The sequence below is a fragment of the Sparus aurata genome, chromosome 3 (genome assembly GCF_900880675.1).
Source record: "Sparus aurata chromosome 3, fSpaAur1.1, whole genome shotgun sequence".
Lineage (NCBI taxonomy): Eukaryota > Metazoa > Chordata > Actinopteri > Spariformes > Sparidae > Sparus > Sparus aurata.
In genome coordinates this window covers 4,873,701-4,888,171 of record NC_044189.1, presented here as the reverse complement: position 1 = coordinate 4,888,171, position 14,471 = coordinate 4,873,701, and the positions used below count along the sequence as shown (strand labels likewise).

General features: G+C 42.9%; 1 protein-coding gene across 2 annotated transcripts in view; it reads left to right on the top strand.

Moving 5' to 3' along the window:
* The first annotated feature begins 205 nt into the window (after window positions 1–205).
* The window catches only part of shisa7b (shisa family member 7), a 34,761-nt gene continuing 20,495 nt past the window's right edge, over window positions 206–14,471 (top strand). The window contains exons 1-2 of one of the 2 annotated variants that reach the window (XM_030411845.1): window positions 206–736; window positions 1,115–1,191. The gene's annotated coding sequence lies outside the window, so the exon portion shown is untranslated. The remainder of the gene's footprint in view (window positions 737–1,114; window positions 1,192–14,471) is intronic. The other variant, XM_030411848.1, reaches the window with a different exon arrangement.

The following is a 14,471-nucleotide window of genomic DNA, read 5'->3' as shown; positions in this document are numbered from 1 at the left end:
TTAAGTTACATTTAATAATTTAAAAAGTCAATCATATCAACTGGATTTAATTCTGCTAAGAAAAGTAGTTCCCTCACTAACATGTATGACTAATCCGTTCCGATCAGCGCATTAATATTCAGCGACGTTAACGGTCAGCGCATTAATATTTACATTAACTGTCAGCAGTCACAGGTGCGCGTGTGTCGGGAATTTACCAACGGTTTGGAACGCGCCGCAGCCAATCACAGCCGGCGGGCTTGAACAAGCCGCCCCGGGATTGGTTCGCTCGCTTCCAGCACTTGAGGAATGCTAACGTGGGCAAGTGCCATATTGTCCAATCAATGAGTTGGCCGCGGAGCCGAGCGGACCTCTGTGGGAGCAGTCTGTGTCGGAGAGGCAGAGGGAGCAGCATCACCGCCGTGTGTGGAGGCTCCGGACATCACGGGGAGCCGCTCACTCATCCACCGCAGCGACTCAACTGAAATAACGCCACCGAATCACGCAAAGATACCGTTTTTATTCCGTCCTCTCGCCGGTTTTATACGCTTTCATTGTGTTGTTTTTGTGTGTCTGTGTGTGTGTGGAAAGAGGAGCGGAGAGCGAAGCATCACTGCGGCTAATCAGTCTCCTCTTCCAGACCTTTTGGAATTACAATGAAAAATGTAGGTGACACATTTTCTCTGACGGTCCAGGAATCACAGTAGGATCCGAGCGAAGACGACAAAAGAAGAAGAAGAAGAAGAAGAAACACCAGGTAAGAAGAAGAAGAAGAAGAAGAAGAATGTGTCTGACTGAGCTCTTCTAGTTCAGGAGACGTTAAAAAAATGTGAATTTTGAGGCTTATCATGTTGTTTTTTTTAAAACTTCAGAGCTAGCTTGGTTTAAAGGAGGCTGTCTGTGTGGCAGTTGAACATCCTGACTCATAATGTTAACTTACAGGCGTCAGTGATGCCACATTTCCACGAGCCAGGGCGCATGTGTGGCACTGCAATGTTTGCGCTTTATTGTTGAGCCTCCATTGATTTTTACTGAGGGACACACAGCCAAAAAAAAAGAAGAGAAGACAAAGTGTTTAGTTCTATTCATACGAGGCACTGATTTTTTTTTTTCTTCTCCGTTTCTTCTTCCAAAGGGGGGAGAAATGGTGACGGGTGCCGCAGCTATAGGTTGAGCATCCTCTCTGTGGAGCCCTGCGTAAAAGAAAAACAGGTATTTTTTCTTCTTTTTTTTTTTTTTTGCTGCCTTCATTTTGTCGGCGTTGTGCTGCTGCAGTGTGTGAGACAGACAGGTTTTAATCATGAGGCTTTGTGTCTCATCTTCTGCCCATACATGCATACAATACATCCATACATACAACACAGTAACGCCTCGACATAATGCAACAAAACCTCCCATTTTGTGTCTCACTGTGATGCCCTGAATGCAGAAGCAGCAGCAGCCATATGGACTCACCTAGCAGCTGGAAAAGAAACAAGGAATAATTATGTTTTTCTGCATGCATGCGTGTGTGTGTGTCATGGAGAAAAAAGATCACACACATGCACACACACACTCACACTCACACACATGAGTGCCACGGCTGCCTCCAACGTGAGCATAATTGCCTCATGAATGCTAATGCATCATGCTAATGCAGAAACACCGCAAACTAACTGCACTGCTGCCTCATGGGCTCACAGGTGTCGGCCAGCCTTACCTAACTTGCTGTGTGTACGTGTGTGTGTGTGTGTGTATTTGGGCATGCATGTGTGTAGGTGTCTGTGTAGGTGCGTGTTTGTGGATGATATCACCTTGCATATATGCTTGCAGGGCCATGTGTGGTCGAGGATGTGTTTCAGCCAGGATTTTTGTAGAGCTGCACACCTACACCTGCCTTCGCCGGGTTCCTGAAGTGAGGGGTGCATTAGTGAAGTGCTTCCCATGCTCCATAATTGACACGCTGAGAGTCGGCCCCGCTGGGCCGCATGAAAGTTGTGGTGTGGCACTTCACCTGCGGCACAGTGCGACAAAGAGAAGCTGAAAAAGTGGAATTTTAATTCGGCCTGAAACACTTTAAACAAGGCCTGATGATGGATGATGTAATCGTCACATCACATCCAGATATTTCTGCAGCCTCGCTGAAGTTTGGTGTTTTTAGTCGGACTGTAACAAATGATTATTTGTCGGTTGATGATCAGAAATGGAGGAAAAATGGCCGTCGAAACGTCTCAGAGCTCAAGGTGATGTCCTCAGATTGAACAAAAATTAAGAGATTGTCACCTTATTTGGCTGATGAAGTTGTAGCCAGTGATTATTTTGCCTTTTCTGCCTAATGAAATACCTGATTATTGATTGAAAATTGACAATATGGCTGATATATCGTCATTTTTCACTAATATCGGCATCGACCCCAAAAATCCATTATTAATCCGGCTCTAAAAATCAAAACATAATCCAACAACGACACCAATACCAATAAATCTGCAACAGGCCAATATCATACTGATATATCGGTCGGGCTAAATCACATCCAGATTCTTTTGCAAAGATATCTCAGATGTGGTTATCAGACACTCGGGACTCATAAAGGTAATGGAGGCAGGATATTTTCTCAGTTTAAAGGGGCACAGTGGGACTTCTGTGTTACGCTGGGAGCCGGTCTTTAGTTTATGTTAGCGGACGAGACGAGGCACTCGAGCGTGATGTGCTTAAAGTCACATCCGGAAAAAAAAAATCTAAGCAGAGTCGTACACAAAGAAATCCAGAGCCGAGCAGCAGCGAACAAATCATCCACATGCTTCTATGACAACCGAGAGAGACGAGGAAGGTTTAATCTTTCACCTCACGCTACAATCCACTCACATAAGGCCACTAAGACAGTGATTAATACATGTAGACATATCTGTGGTAGGTCAATATATCAGTTGGCTCCTTACGATCATTCTTGCAATTAATTGATGAATTGTTTGGTCTGTAAGATGTCAGATATTTGGCATAGTGGCCACCACATTTCTCAGAAACCAATCTGACATAAATTGCTTGTTATTTTTGAGACTAAAACTAAGATCTTACATTTATAATTTGATAAAACAGAGTAGAGGAGCATCTAATGTTTATTATCGATGACTGATCAGTCCAGAAGTTATGCTTTTTATTTAATTGATTAATAGTTTTGTGAGGGTGAGAAACGCAGCCAGTCCTCCCATCTGAGAGGACGAGACTTATTAGTACTTTGTCTTGATAAATGACGCAACAGATTGTCAGGGAGGCAGTAGATTGATTTCCTCTTGAGCCGAAACGATTAGTTGATTAATTGATTAGTTGTTTTTCAAACAGAATTGGTTCCAGCTTCTTTTGTGCGAGGATTTGCTTCCTTTCTTTGTCTTACAGGCAGTAAATGAACAGCCTTTGGGTCTTGAAGTGTCTGCTGGACAAAATAAGACATTTTAAGATGCCACTTTGGACGTTTTTATATTGTTATAGGAGTGAAAATCATCAGCGGATGAATCTATAATGAAAACAAGCCCTCATTCTCTCGATCAAGTTGTTGTTTAATCGGACCAACCATCAACAATAGATGTAAGATTCCTCTGTCAGTTTCTCAGAATCGCAGAGCAGAATCGTCTTGTGAAAGCGGCTCTTTCACACCGACGTTCAGCATGAACACGAGGGTAAAAATCCTTTGCAGAGGAGGAAGAAGAGAGAGGTTGCTCCGTGGATCCGCGGCAGCCTCGACAGACCAGACTGCAGCGCTGCCACAGGACATTGTGTTTGAGCAAAGGGCCGGGGCTGCGATTATACATGCGTTTACCCCTACAGCTGAATGATCACACTTTCAAGCTGCTGGTGTGCCTATGTACGCCTACCTCTGAGTGAAATCAACAAGTTCACGCCCACTCTCTGGGGGCTGTTGAAAGGCATTCTGGGAAAAGCTGGGAATCTCTGACTGAAGTGGAAGCAGACGAGAAAGTGGGTACACCGAGTTGATGACAGAAGCGTTGCACATCACAGATGGATGATATAACAGTGTCAGGGTGTCAGAGGGGGGTTGTTCCTTTAAAATGTCGGCGGAGTATCCGGCTCTCTGGGGTTTATTTTCAGGTGGTGTTCACCTCACTGGCAGCGTAGTGGATGACTTGAAGTTGACGCCCCTTTGTAGCATGATGGGTGACTTCGGCTCACCCCGGTGCGCTCATTCCCCCGATGTGGTGGAGGAGGTGGATCGTCTGCAGCTTCTCCATCCATCATGGTTGTTTTATGAGTCAGCGGTGATTAATATGATAGGTGGTGTACAGGCATTCAGTGTCCCCCGGAGAAACGAGCTGGAAACGGGCGACGTACGTAGACAAACGGCCTTGACTGCACCCCCGGATGTTGGAGAGTCTCAGGTGTTGACGTCATCATCGGGGACGTGGGTACAAATGGCTGTCGGTATTCTCGGCTCACAACAGCCTTCAGGAACAAACTACATTGTGTTTGTACTGATTTGTACAGTGACTCGTCTTCCTGGTACTCCTCCGCTGTCATTGATGTTGGACAGAAACGTCTCTGGGTGCAGGTGCGATCCAACACCTGATTCTCTCTCTGAAAATACCCTCTGCTTTACAAAGTGACGTGATGTGAAGTGAAGTGAGATGTGCGCCATTTGTTAATCTGCTCAAATGAAGAGTCCTGACATGTTAATGTCTGATGTCTGGAATGACCCATTTTGTCGTCCAGCAGACGTTTTAATTAAAAGTTTGAGTCTGAATGGTGACATATGGCTGACCTGGTTGGGCTCAGTGCTGGCTGCTCCCATGTCAGCTGGGACTGGAGACGGTTATATTCGAGCAGATTCAGAGAGTAGCCGGCACGACTGGAAGCTATTCAGAGTCAGTCACATGCCTTTACATGTGGAACATACATTATTGTTCAGTCTTTGGCAGGTTTTTTTGGGGGGAATTAAAGTGACATGGTGATGAAAAACAAGCTGTTTCATTACAAAAGTCTGTCGCAGCTTCATAATATGTGGACCTTGTTTTAATGTGGCACATTTCGCTTGTGGCAACGGCTCCTATAATTGTCTGATTGAAAGTCAGTCAGTCACAGATTGAGTTCATGTTATAATAAATCATGATGAGCTGGTAGTCGTTCCACAGAAGAATCTCCCATTGATACTTATACTTAAATGCTTTTGTTCAGCAACAGTCGACTAAATCTGACACACCGTATTATTTACAAACTGCTTGATTCAAATATTTGAGGTCCTGGTTCAGAAGTGCTTATTTAATAGAATTAAAGCGGTAACAGCTTCCTTGTAGTTTTGCTTTTGGCGCCATTGTTCTGCATACGGCGTTAGCAACAAGGCTACCGCTAGCAGCCTGGCTTCCTGGTGGTAAGAGGAAACACATATCAGAGCTTCTGTTCACTCGGTTTCTTGACCTTCTCCATCAGTTTCCACAGTTTTCCCAGTTGTTCCACTGTTACCTGGGGAAAACAACTTCCTGTTTCAGATACACTTCCTTTGTGCTGCACTTTGTTTGTTGGGGGAAAAATCGATGGCGGTGTCAGACTAAATGGCATCGTGAAGGTGCGGATGGTGTAGTTTTCCGCAGCTGCTACACTCTGACATCAGTACTAACTTGCCATTCTAGTTGTCAAGGTAATTGTTTCCATGTATTGTGATATTCTCTAGATTTCAGGTCATATTACCAGTTCCTGTTTTTGCAGTAAATTTCTTAAATCTGAAATTTCTCCTGCATGAAGCGTCAAGAATCTTCCATGATATTTACCAACTGTGAGCATTTCAATAATTCAGCATTTAGAGGCGAACTGAGTGACATTTAACAACCCCTAGAAAAAAAAAAAAAGGTGTTTACTCTCATATTATAGATGCAGCTTGTAGAGCTTGCTCATTTAATCCGAGGAGATTTGGCGATCATATTGCTCACCAACCCCATGTTGACTTTATCTGGTATCCTTCCACCAGTTTTTTTGTCTCTCTTTTCTCGGGCAGACACTTGGCAGCGCCGACTGTTGTTACAAAGATTGTTTGTTGACTTGTTTTGTCGATTCTGCTTGCCAGTGTCACCGTCTCAGCTAAGGCAGAGCGACCAGCAAGTGCCACTGTTCAAGCTGAAATTATTTACCAAGCGGTTAGTCATCGCGCTCGGGCCTGGACCGAAACACCGACACCTTCCTGTTGGCTGTGAGGGAGGTGCAGCTCCGGGAGGCCTTTTTTAAAATCCCCCCCCTCCCGTCGGAATTAACCACCTTCAACAGGCGGGCCAGCGCGGCGACGTCCCACCGCCGCACATACATGACAGCTAAACATTATGTTTAATTCACGCCTTCTGAAGCTGTCACGAAGAGAAATTACACCACCGCTCCCATAGAAAGGGAATAATTAACGCCTAGATCAGATTGACTAATTATACAGCGGATAATTATTTGAAAGAAATATTCCGAGAGGTTTCGCAGGCCGGCAGCGTCGAGACTAACGGAGCACAGAAATGTGATTTTCTATGAGATGTCTCACACACAGTGGCTGTCGCGGTCTGCTTCACAGCTACCATGAGAGCATATGGTGTCATAAACTGAGCGAGCATGATGCAGTCAATGACAACATTTACATATCACGCTCCGGACACACACACACACACACACACACACACACACACACACACAAACACACACACACACAAACACACACACACACACACACACACACACACACACACACACACCCTGTCTGTATTGATGAAACACTTGCTGATTGATGAAACACTTGTCCCACTAAGTTACTTCATACGAGAGGTCGCTTTACAGAATTACAGAATGATTATTAGCTTTCTGTTCGTCCTCAGATTATATTTCCCTGTTTGCTTCGACTCTTGCAGCTGCATCTCGAGCTCCTTTTGTTTTTTTTCTGTGTTCATCTCGTAGACACTTTGTCAGGCTGGTCCAGCTGTTTGCAGAGCTGCTGCTGTGTTGCTGCGTCTGGTTTTAATTTGGTAAACATACTGTGGACCGAAGCTCGCCAGACTCACAGACATTAGTATAAATTACTGGGTGCTGGATGCTCAAGTAACAAATAATTAAATATCCAGGAGTGAGATCCAGTTCTGTTAATTTATTCAGCACACGCAGAGACATTTTATTAATAAATGATTCAGTAAGTAACAACAGTGAAGAGGAGACTTATTATGTCTCCCATCTTCAGTCTGTCCGTTTAAACTCTCTTTTCAACCAGGTAGAAAATAATGAAATGCACATTCATGTTAGGGCATGTTTAACAACATAAGAGGTGAAGACACTTCTAGTATCTTGTTGTTTTGGCTCTGGAGGAGATGGGATGGGTTTAACAACAGATTCTAGTCAGTTGCATTATGGGAAACGTAAGATCCAGGAATTGAAAGTCAGGATATCTCAGCCTCTGTTGTGCTGATTTCAAATATTTTGCGATGTAGGAGCAACTTGTCATAGAAATATGAAGAAAGCAGGTGTTATTACACTTTGTCTTCTTACTAGACAGAGAAATGCAACTATACACCATTTGAATTCAAGCTTCTAAGTAACTAAGACGAGCTTAATTACCTTGTTAACTCGGTGTAAAACAAACTTCCTTAAAGCTAAACACTCCTGCTGTGTCTTTCACAGTCATGTCTGGTTTGGTCAAAATAAGTCCTGACTTTACAGACTGAGAGGAGATAATATTGTGGCTTTAAACGCCATTTTCACCCTCTGTCGTCTTTCAGTCACAGTCACAGTCTTCATCAGAGAAACCGTAAATCACCTCTGGCGTCTGTCAGTCTCAGTGCTCAGTCCCAGTTCGGTGTCGAGTCTTGTTCAGTCCGGTATTGTGAGCGGGAGTAAACAGTTCTGCTACTTTATACTCTACTATCCTTAAAGGTTTGGAGCGACCTTCAAATCCTCACCATCAATTACTAATTGCACCTTAAATCTGTCCCACACAAGTCCCCTAACGCAATATAACTGCATCAGTGAATTGCTGCAGTACCCCTTTAAAACATGCATCAGTTGGTTTCAGTCCTCCTGTGTGTGTGTGTGTGTGTGTGTGTGTGAGTGTGTGTGTGTGTGTCGTGTTAACACTCCGTTAACTATTCAGTTGTGCTCCGCCTGATTAATTCAGTCAGCTGTGTCGAGTTGCAGACCTCTATTTTAGTCACATAAACGGGAGCCTTGTGTTGAGACTCTGCAAGGTGAGGAGTCGGACTTGAAGAACTCGCTTTTTGTCTGGAGAAAATGTCAACAATGCATAAAAATAGCAGGAAAATCTCGTGAAAGCACCGGAGCTGACTTTGTGGTTAATAAAACCTGAACGCTTGGTGCAGCTGCGGAGGAGAGGCTGTGCAGCGCTGTGGGCAAAAATCAGTCAGCAGTTAGCTTTTCATCAATGTCTTTTAAAGTAAGTTTTTGTTTTGTGCACCTCACACCACCCCCAAAACACTGCGAGCGAGTCTCTTGATGTGAGTTATTGGATTTTAAATGGTGTCTGTCTTCAGGAAGTGGGGCAGGATGTTATGCAGGGACAGACTTTATAAAAGTAGGCCAGTCGGACCAGAGCTCCTAAAAAGCAGTTTTGTACTTTGTGCATTTAAAAACCTTCAGATCCTCGACACAAATGAAATCTGCTTTAAAGGCGTGAACTCCTTCAGGTCACACCTGCCGCAGGTTTCCACGCTCGCTGCTGCCGTTAAAGTGTTGCAGGTGTTACGATGCAGGTGTTTTAATGCAGGTGTTTGGATGCAGGTGTTACGATGCGGGTGTTTGTTATGTGTTGTGTATTCTTACTGGCGAGCCGTGATGTAACAACTAAATATCCAGCGAGGGTCACGCAGTCGTTCACATCACAACGCGGTTTTGTCAGAAGTTTTCGGAGACTCTACAGTCATCAGAACCCTTTTTGTTGTGTGTTAACAAACGCAAAGACTCTCCAGATCTGTTACTGGCGTCTGGACGGTGACGGCTGACAGTCACAGTACGGAGGGCGAGGATTAACACCCGAGCAGCTGATCCATCCATGTGATCGGTGAGATGAATCCTTCAGACTCCACTCTGGGAATCATTCACTGAAGTCACAAATAATGTCAACACTGAATAATCTGAATCTGCAAAGTAACTAGTTACTAAAGTTAGCAGAAAATGTGGAGGAGTGGAAGTGTAAAGTAGCAGAGAATGTTTTCAAATATTGATTGTCAGTCTCCTTGATTACTGATAATCACTATCGGCATTGGCCTCAGCACTTAGAATAACCAACACAAGACAATATTCAGAGTTTGAGGAGATGAATGAACAAAGGTCTGGTAGGATAAAGACGGTGGTACGTCTGTGAGTCAGGTGTTGTATAAAGGTATTGTTTTGATATTTGTACAGAAACTTGGATACGGTACGATCACTGGTGTCAAACTCCAGTCAGACGATTGGTCGATGGACAGAAAATTAATCATGATCCACTGAGATGTCAAAAAGCACACATTTCATTTATAGTTCCAGGTTCTTAAACATCAGAATATGCTGCTTTTTTGTTCCTAGTTTATAAATGATTAGATATTATTTGTTTTCGGATTGAAAGTTGTGAAACAGTTAGTTGAATATTGGTTGAAGAACTGACAGTCTCGCTGGTTTCTGTCTCTCAGATGTGAAGATTTGCTGTTCTTCTCTGTATTACATCATTTTAAGTATTAAGAATAATAGTTTTGGACTTCTGCTGCAGGAAAAAGCAAACGCCTCGTGAGAGTTTATGCTAATTTTCAGCAGTTTTATAGTTTGAATAATCGATAATGAAAATAACACTTCGCTGCAGCCTCTGTATCTGTTTTAGCTGCAACAGTTTGGCTCATTCTTACTGTGCCGCTTTCACGTTGCTTTATACTTGTTTTTAAATCTGATCACATCTGATGTAAAGTTCATGAAAGTGGACTTGAAAATGACAAAACAGCTCCAGCTCATTAAACGGCTGACCGCAGTGTTCAGCCCACCAAACAGCAGATTACTCAACTCCTGCTGAAGTAAATCGTTGTGACATTACGTGGCGTCACTCTGATGAGCGTTAATGGACGCCGGGGCCCTCTTTGTATAATACTCCTCACTCCGCACTATCATCTGAAAACTGGGCTGCATTAATGGATTTTTATTTTGAATGTAGTTTTATCCCAGCGCCGCATCACTGTGTCGGGACCAAGGGCAGTGCGTTGACCTTTACGGACAGAGTTCACAGCAGTGACGCCTCTGCCAGCTTCGCCTCAGTCCATGTTCGGATACAGAGCCATACTGTTGCTGCTGCTGCCGCTGCTACATGCCCTTATGCACTGGCACATTTCCCAGCATGCTTCAGAGAGGGGAGGGGAGGGGAGGAGGGGTGGGGGAGTGAATGGAGATGAGAGGAAGGAGGGTTGAGAATGGGGTTAAAGAAGAGAACGATGGGAGGGAAAGAAGAAATGAGAGTAAGGAGGGAGGGAAGATGGTGAATGAGGAAAACAGAGAGCGCTGAGACGACGGCGTCGATATGGACGCCAGCCAGCAGGACTGACGGACCTTTATTGTGTACGTGTTGCGTCTCCTGTGTGTGTGTGTGTGTGTTTCTGTAACATAACACAAAGAGTCTCAGAGAACGAAACCACAGGAACAAACGTCTTTTATTTTTTCCTTTTCTCCTCCTCTTGTTGTTTTTTTTTTTTCTTCTTCTTTCTCTCTTTTCAATGCTGCAGTGCTATTCTGAGAGAGACGCTTCAGCCCACGCACTGCCGGAGAGGGAGGGAGTGAATGGATGGAGGGATGAAGTCAGGAGAGGTGTGTGTGTGTGTGTGTGTGTGTGTGTGTGTGTGTGTGTGTGTGTGTGTGTGTGTGTGTGTGTGTGTGTGTGTGTGTGTGTGTGTGTGTGTGTGTGTGTGTGTTATGGGGTGGGGGAGTGTGTTGCACTAACTCATTGTCAGGGGGGCTTCATGTGTTGCTGCGTGGGGAGGTCAGGCACGTATACAGTACACTGCACACACACACACACACACACACACACACACACACACACACACACACATATATACATACGTACGTACGTTTTTGGGCCTGGCTATACGCTGGAAATCAATGTTTACATATTAATAATGCGTTTCCCATATCGATACGTGACGCTAAATGGCACATGTATGCATAATCAATTTGGTATTCAGTGAACTGCAGTTCTACTGTAATGCATTACATCACTCTCTCTTTTAGGGCTGCCGCTAACGATTGTTTTCAGTATTGATTAACCTTTTTGGTTAGCCCAGTTATTAATTCATGAATTGCGTGGTCAGAAAGATATCAGGTCATAGTAAAGAAGAACTTTATTTGTACCAGCAGCAGATTAAATTATTAATAGATGCAACAATGAGTCAATTAAGCGATTTAGTAGATTGGAAGAATATTAAATGTCAATTTATTTTGTATTTGATTGATCGGTTGAGTCATTTTTCAAGCTAAAATGTCAAATATTTGCTGGGTTCAGGTGTTTTAATGTGAGGAATCGCTCTTTTTCATGGTAATTAATGTAAATAAGTAATTGTTTCCGACTGTTTGTTGGACAAAAATAACAATCTGAAGACGTCAGTTTGTCCTCTGGGAAAATGTGAGGAGCATTTTTCACTATTATTTGTCATTTTACTGACAAAACATGAAAATATTGAAGATAAATAGGAGTTGCAGCCCTCCCAGATTCCAAAGAATTTTAATTTAAAATGAGTTAAAACATAATAAAGAGGCATCTGAGTATGTAGGCCAAAATGAAAAATAAATATATAAATAAACTCCATGAGCCACTTTGATTGACAGCTCACTCATTTGTATAATGGTGCAGAAAGGCAAAAAGAAATGTGAAAAGAAAATTCAAAAATAAAGAATGACAAATAAAAAAAGTAAAAATATTTTAATAAATACATTTAAAATTAATAAATTAAAAGTTAAAGCAAAGGAATTAGGTTTAAAACAGAAAAATCAATTTATGTCGCATTTAATACCTTGATTATTGTCTTGATGTATCTTTTATATATTATTATTGGTGCATATTAATTTAATTATTTATCCTCCATATATCAGGAGCTGTAAACGGTGAATGTTTGACATTTTTGTTGACAACTTACCAAAATGATATGATCACTTATCTAAATATTCATTTGATTAATACTTTACTCTTTAGACATTTGAAACAACAACTTAAATAACTTATATTCTTATATTTCATCATTATTTGCTTTGAACTATTAGATTATCAACAGAACTTTATAATAATGATATGATAATATTACTACAGTACGATTCACAACTCGCATATTACAGAAAAACAAACATAAATCACCTTCACAAAGACGCAACAGGCAGATAATCACGTTTACGATTGATTATTCATGACGTGGTTTAACACTCAGCCCCTCTGTGAGTCCGGTTACGTTCCGTATGTCCTTGGTGAGCCAAAGTTGGTCAGGTTCTGTGTGAACGAGGCTCAGCGTGGCAGAGAGTCGACCGACTGGCAGCACATCTCTGAATGTTTGAATCACTCAGAGAAGCATTACTCATACATTCAGGTTTTGTAACACGGGGCTTAAAATAACTGCAGTTTGGAGTCGATTTTCTTTGGGATTACTGCACTTTGTATACATTACTGTAGATGAGATTAGATTGAGAGCGTGCCGTTAATGGACGCTAATGTTACGTAAATCGGTGCATAAAGGAAAATGAAAGGGTTACTGACGTCGGGGAGGAACCACAGCGGAGCGTGGACGCTGGTGACACAGGTCCAGGAAGATCTGTGAAGACAAACTATGTTTATAACTTCAATTCTTTTAGCGTTAGCGCTGATTTAACGGATTAGTCGATCAGGGAAATGTATCCTCAAGGATTCATTGTCACTTTGGAGTTAAAAGGGACAAACATGTGCTGGTTCCAACATGTTAATGTGAGTATCTGCTGGTTTTTATTCTCTGTCGTTATAAAGTGAGTGTCTGACTGTTCTGTGGTTTCCTCAGTTGAGGCTTGTTATCATTTAATAACTTCACTATCTTGACTCTGGTACCGTTTCTGTAATGATACTTTTGTAGTTTTATGAAATCTGTTTCATCAGATGATCACATACATGTGCACATTTTTTCCCTGCATGCTTTGAGGCGGCCGATCACCAGCGCTTCATGATCTTGGCACATCAAGCATGCTTCATGCTTATTGGCTCGCTCGCGCTGATCAGATTAACTCCTCAGATGCTGAAACTTGGGATTGAATGACGAGATATTTTAATGCTCAGCAGGATCGAGGCAGTCGGTTGAAGTTTGATACCCGACACTTAGTCAAAGCTCCTTTATGCTAATCAGGGACTTTCAGCACAATTGAAAATCCGGAAAAACCACAAAGAAACCATCCAGTGTAGATTTAAAATGAAGACAGATTATTTTACACTTTTAATGTCTTTAGAAACACATTTCAGTGACAGACAACCAGGAGTGTTTGTGTTGTTATAGGATGGATAGGACAGTCAGCATGGACACGTACCGATACCTGCACAGAGGAGACGTGTTCTTGTCTAATTTTTGTCGCTTTGTTGACTAAATGAAAACAAGTAAGCGTCATTTCCTGTCAGTGCAGGTAGATAACCTGCTAAAAAAGACATATAGAATTAGAAATGTGTAGATATCACATGTTGTATGCTACAGAAAAGGTGCAGATGATGTATAGTATACCACAGTGTTCTGGCAGCAAGGCTGAGCAGCAGGCATATGGGCAGCAAGACAAATCCATACATGTGTGCAGCACACGCAGCGTGACAAATGGCCGAGCTCAGCGGGAAGACGCAGGCATGTAAACCAGCAGCCGGGCAGGAGTAAAGATGAAGAAGGTAGACGTGGAGGACGGGCAGGTTCACTGAAGAGGCTGCTAACACAGCAAAGGTCGTAATTATTTCTTAATGTGGCGGCTCGGCTGCGTAATTGCTCTTTACATCCGTCTGACAAAGTTTTATATTCATGTAAACGAGCAGCGAATTTCATGTGAGGAATGTGTCATTAGTGGGTGTGTGAGTGTTATTCGAACACATCGCTGCGCTGCCTTCTCACAGTGGGGTTGTCCCGCACGCACACACGCTCAGATTAATTCAGAATAACAAGCAGGAATATCCTTTTTAACAAACACAGTCATAATGAAATGAAAGTCCCATTACTGCGCCTCCCCGAGCGCCGTTATCTTCGGCGTTATCTCACCGTGTCTCGGTATAAAAACAAGAATTAAAGCAGCCAATAAAGCCGTCACAGAGATGTTTGAGCGCTCCCACCTCTCCCCCTCACATCCTGTTTTAACAAGCGATAACATCACATTCAGGAAGAGAAATGCACTCGACATGCTGTCCTGCTGCATCCCTGAATAAATCCATGAATTCATCATTTCAAGGATGCACTTGGGTGGACTGTTTGTGTTAGCTGCGTGCACTTTAATTGGCTGCTTTTATTAGGGTTAAATTCATTAAGTCTGAAACCTGCAGACGCACGTCGCTT